Source organism: Larimichthys crocea, chromosome XII (genome assembly GCF_000972845.2).
Source record: "Larimichthys crocea isolate SSNF chromosome XII, L_crocea_2.0, whole genome shotgun sequence".
Lineage (NCBI taxonomy): Eukaryota > Metazoa > Chordata > Actinopteri > Sciaenidae > Larimichthys > Larimichthys crocea.
In genome coordinates, this window is record NC_040022.1 from 10,393,644 (window position 1) to 10,398,998 (window position 5,355).

Sequence of the window (5,355 nt, forward strand, 5' to 3'; positions counted from 1 at the left end):
TAATTGTACAATATGTTTGTGTTGATTTGTCCTGTACACGTGACATCCATTGCACGTCTGTCCGTCCTGGGAGAGGGATCCCTCCTCTGTGGCTCTTCCTGAGGTTTCTTCCACCTTTTTTCCCTGTTAAAGGTTTTTTGTGGGCAAGTTTTTCCTCACTCGAACCGAGGGTCTAAGGACAGAGGGTGTCACTCCCTGTACAGATTGTAAAGCCCTCTGAGGCAAATGTATTTTGTGACTTTGGGCTATACAAATAAAATTGATTTGATTTTGATTTGATTTATGTGACCAGAGTGACAAAATAAAATGAACAAAATAAACTAAATCTCACTTATTTTTTCTCACAAGTTTTACAAATCAAAAACTTTTTTTTTTACAGTTTATTCATAATTGGGTGGGCAATAGTCTAGTTTGGTGGGTGTTATGCAATTTGTTCTTAAGTTTGTTATGTGCTGTTGAATGCCTCAGCAACTTGTTTTATTCTGAAAAGCATAATACATCACCTTTAAAGATAAATATATTATGCATAGAGAGATGACTTGATCACTGCATACAGATGCATTGATATTCGTATTGGTTGAACATGAACAGATAAATACTTTGAACAGGTCAATAACTTATCTTGAGTGGGATTAACAGTATATGGGTTTTAAAGTGTATAAGGAGAGGAAGGATTTTGTATTTAAAATTGTGTGTTTGGCAGCTGAAATATAAAATAAAATATTTGAGGGAGAACTCACAAATAAACTATTGGAATTCCCCAGTAATATCTGTCCTTATAATGACCCTGGTAAAATCATTCCATTATTTGATCTGTTCATTGTGCCATGCCTTAGTAGTAGTTCTTAAGTGGATAGCTGGGCTTACATGTGGCCGAGAAAGCAAGGAGGCTGGGTTGTTGTCAGCAGCAAAGGTGCAAGTTCTGAAAATAATAAATAATAAACCTAATGAATAATACAAAGATAATATTATTACACAGGTAGTTTAAACTTAGTCATACAATGGTCTGTGTAAAAATGACTGCAGGGTGTCTGTTAAAAGGTGTTATAAGAGACCTATACAGTAGCGGTTTTAGGTACGGGCGGACAGGGCAGCCGCCCGGGGCGCCATTTCGTGGGGGGCGCCACGAGCGCTTGGGGAAAAAAAAAAAAAAAAAAAAAAAAAAAAAAAACTTTTGTATCATATCGCTGCAATCGGCACATTGGCGCCCCCTAACTGCAGGCGCCCTGCCTTGCTTGCTGAGAAGGTGCCATCCACAGTTAATTAAGTTAGGGGAGCGGGCGCCCCGGGAGCGGGGTGTTGACAAGGCAGACGGAGGCATCGGACAGACCGATAGGGACGCACGCATCCCGGGGCGCACGGCGCATCCAGGGCCGCACGAGAAAATGTTCGCCTCGGGGGGGGGTTCGCCCAGGGCGCAACTGTGGCCAGGACCGGCGCTGGACCTATAAAGACGTTCAGGCCAGGCAAATTGCCTGATGCCAGCTCTAATGTACTGGCTCAGCTGTTAGTTGGTAACTATGGGAACACACACTCGGAGCAACAAGTTTTCTTCAGCGCATCATCGTCTGACCACAAGCGTCTGTGACACACAGGCGGTAAGAAGTGCACTGGCCTTCTGAAGTAATACTCTGTAACACATAACGTTTTGACATCATCTCACTTCCCTTCACTGATCAGCTGTTAGGCTGCGCCGCCCCTACGGCTCTAAGCTGTGGGTACAATGCCTGCGTACAAGAGACATTAAATAGTCTGCTCAGCTGCGGCTCATGAAAAACTTGTGATTCTAACTGTGAAACACATTAAAGTATAAATAATTTATTTAGTATTTTTTTCTTTGCTGAGTGACCGTGGTATAAGCGGGATAATGCCTGATGAGGTGTCCAATTAATCAGGCATGAATGGACTTCACGTCTCGACTTTAGCATCGAAAGGTTCACGTCTCCATGTTGTCCATTTATTCCTGATTAATATGACACCTCGTCCTCAGCTCTAAAGTATTGCGCCACACGCTTGAGTGTGTTTAAGGTGATGTCCTCATATGGTCTCATTCAATGACTGTAGAGTGTGTGTTACAATGTCCTCATATTGTTTTAACCTGTGAAACACTTGATTGTGTTTAAGGTGATGGTCTCATTCAATGACTGTAGAGTGTGTTACAATGTCCTCATATTGTAGGCTGCACAGTGTTTACACTTCCTGTAGAGTCTGGCATAATAAGCCTAGATGTTCGTATGAATTATGTTCCCCTATGAACTAGATAGGATCTATAGTACTGAATATTTCTGACTGTATATTGTTTTTCTGCTGGTTGCAGACCCCAAGTGTAGCGATCCCCACTCAACTGTCTGCAGACCCAGAAGTGAGCGAGAGATCCCCATCACACTTCCACCAGGAGCAAGTGGACAGATGATGAAGTGGGGGCTGTTGACACGTCTCATTTCATAAAAAATTGCAAAGTACCAGGTAAAAGGGACTGTGAGTCCTGCTTGAAAGCAGAGGCAGTGGCTCTTAAAGAGCGCGATTGGGCTGCTATCAAGTACTACATCCACAATAGAATAATTAAGCTAAAAAGGAACATGAGTAAATAGAATGTGCCCTAGAGGTTTAATTTATTGAAGGTTAAAGTTGTTCAACATTGAAGTTGTTCTGCTGTTGAATGCTGAGATGCTCTTGCTTTGATTTGCAGTGCATCATGATTGTTAAGGAAGTTTTCAGTGTTGTGTTATTCTCAGGATGCTTAGTATATGTTTTGTACTGTTCTGTCCATTATTGGTGTACATTTATGGAATGTACACCAATGGAATGGAATGTATGGAAGGCAACTGGACTCCTTTTGCTCATTGAAGACATTTCGCCTGTCATCCAAAAGTTTTAAGAGACCATTGTGGCAATCCCTGGTGTTTAACCCAGGTGGGGATTACACCTTGGGTGGTCGTCCTGAGAGTTGTCCCCAGCAGGGTTAAGTACCTGGGATACCTTTTGCCCTAGGTTCAATTCATTCATTGAAGGCAACTGGACTTCTTTTTATTGTTATGGAAGTTTTCAGCATTGCATTCTCAGGATGCTCAGTATATGTTTTGTACTGCTCTGTCCATTATTGGTGTAAATGTACACGATTTGCCAATTTAAAAAGTAAAAAACAACAACAAAGTATCCCATGTCTTTGTTTTCATGAACATTTACTGCAACTTTCAGAAATGCAATACAATTATAAGAATTGAACAGTAGACTGACCACATTTTTTAGCTATGTCACTTTTTAAGACTCTATACAGCTTTATATACAGTATATAAACAGTTTTATCCAGTTCTATTTATGTGAACACCTGACAATTTTGTCAGAGTTTATCTTATCTTTATCAGAGTGGATATTTCACATATCTAACAGGAACCAAGTTAAAAATATACAGACTCAATCTTTAGCTGGTCTTTATAAGTCACATACAATTTGAAAAATTGTGTGTATCTATGGGTTTCATAATTCACCTAAACTTGAAATATCAGTGTGTTATGTTACGGCACTCATAAGTCACCTAAACCTGACAATGTTTAATAAGTGGCATTAAAGTCAGGTTTGACAAAAATGTAGCCCTAGCCAAAAACTCAATATATGAACACATTCCTGGAACCAAAGGGAGGAAACCATTTGATTTCCAAGCCTCTAGGACCTTGGAAAAGGCATGTACCCATTTTTCACAGTTTTGTCATAGGTCCTGAAAATATCCTGTAAACACACTTTGTTTTCACTTAGATGGCCTCCTGAGGCTATATAGATGCTGTTCTCTTGTTTTCTCGGAAGTCCTAACTTGAGTCCCAAAATGAGTTTTGGAAACTCTAGGATGCACCGGTTTTTCACACCTTTTGCTCACTAGCGCCCCCAATGCATTAGTCTGGTATTACACCCAAATTATCACGAAAGAGTAAAGCCTGTACTGCTGTGTTGTAGTGAGAGGCATAAGCAGAAATGTAATGGATAGTTTTGCCATGTGAACTGAATTAATTTAAGTAGTTTCATTTATAGCTGAGAAAAAAAACAGTTTACTATTTCTTTATGAAGTGATCTCTTTTATATTGCAATGAAATTTCATTGTATAAATACAATTAATGTGACAAGGTAATCTATATTTCTGACATTATCAAGTGTGTTCTGTTTTCTCATGATAACAAGATACATTTTATTTTAAGAAGTGTTACAACCAGGTAAAGGGGTATGAAAGGAAGTAACATAAAACCAGATTGTAAAGGTTATTAAACAAAAGTGTTTTATTAAATGAAAGTTTTAAGATTGTTTTAACAAAAGGAGGTGAGACAAAAGGGAACTAAGGGCGAGCAAGTGCTGATTAAACGAACAAACAAATATAACCAAAAGAGAACTCTAAACAGAGCCTATATTATCTAACTAGAAAATCAAACGAGAAAGAAAAACCTCACTAACTAAGTCTAACTCTAAATAACAAAACCACATCAAAACAGCACTTCTAAATCTAATGGGGCTAACAGAAATAGTCTACGTGAAATCAGTAGATATAAGCTAAACTAAACCCTGCCCAGTCCCAATAACCAAACACAAAACCTCCTGTTACCAAACACAAAATACGAACAAACGAGTATCCTCAGATACGTCAAAACACGAACAAACGAGTATCATTGGATACATACAACCGAGGCAAGCTCACAAACACACAATATCGAGTGAAGCCGCCACGATGCTTGGGCGGCTGTCGTTTAAATGCCGGTGATGCTGCTGCGGGAGAGAGAGAGAGAAGAGAGGAACATTTAAAAGGTGTGCTCCATCCTATTGATGAGTGACTGGAGGGTGAAGAGAGAGAGAAACAAAAACCTGTACAGTAACACTTGGCTAATGCATTTAAACAAATGACGAGTGTTTCAAAATAAATAAATAGAAACAGCTATATTAAATAAACCGTAACATGCATAATACGTTTCGGCATTATGCCACTTACCCAGGCGGAGAAAAAGAGTTCCCACAATCGCGTATCATTTAGACAAGATCTCAATAGTTAGTGACTTCCCCATGTATTCCTGTTAATGAGTCCTCAAATGACTAAATTATCAAAAGATTTGTAGATCGATTTTAGGTAAAGATCTGGTATACGGATGTATCGATATTTCAGTATCGATTCCGCACATCACTGCCGCACATCACTAGAGCACATGTCAGTGCTTGCTGACGGGTGCAAGACAGACGTCTCTGGCAGAGTCCTGGTCCTTCGTGGCTGCATGCACTATCCAGGGCAGAGAGAAAATGTGGGAGCTTTAAGTGGCACTGAGGTACTGTTGCTGTTGGAGTTGTTCAAATTAATAAATATGGTTATGAAATAAGTAACGAAAT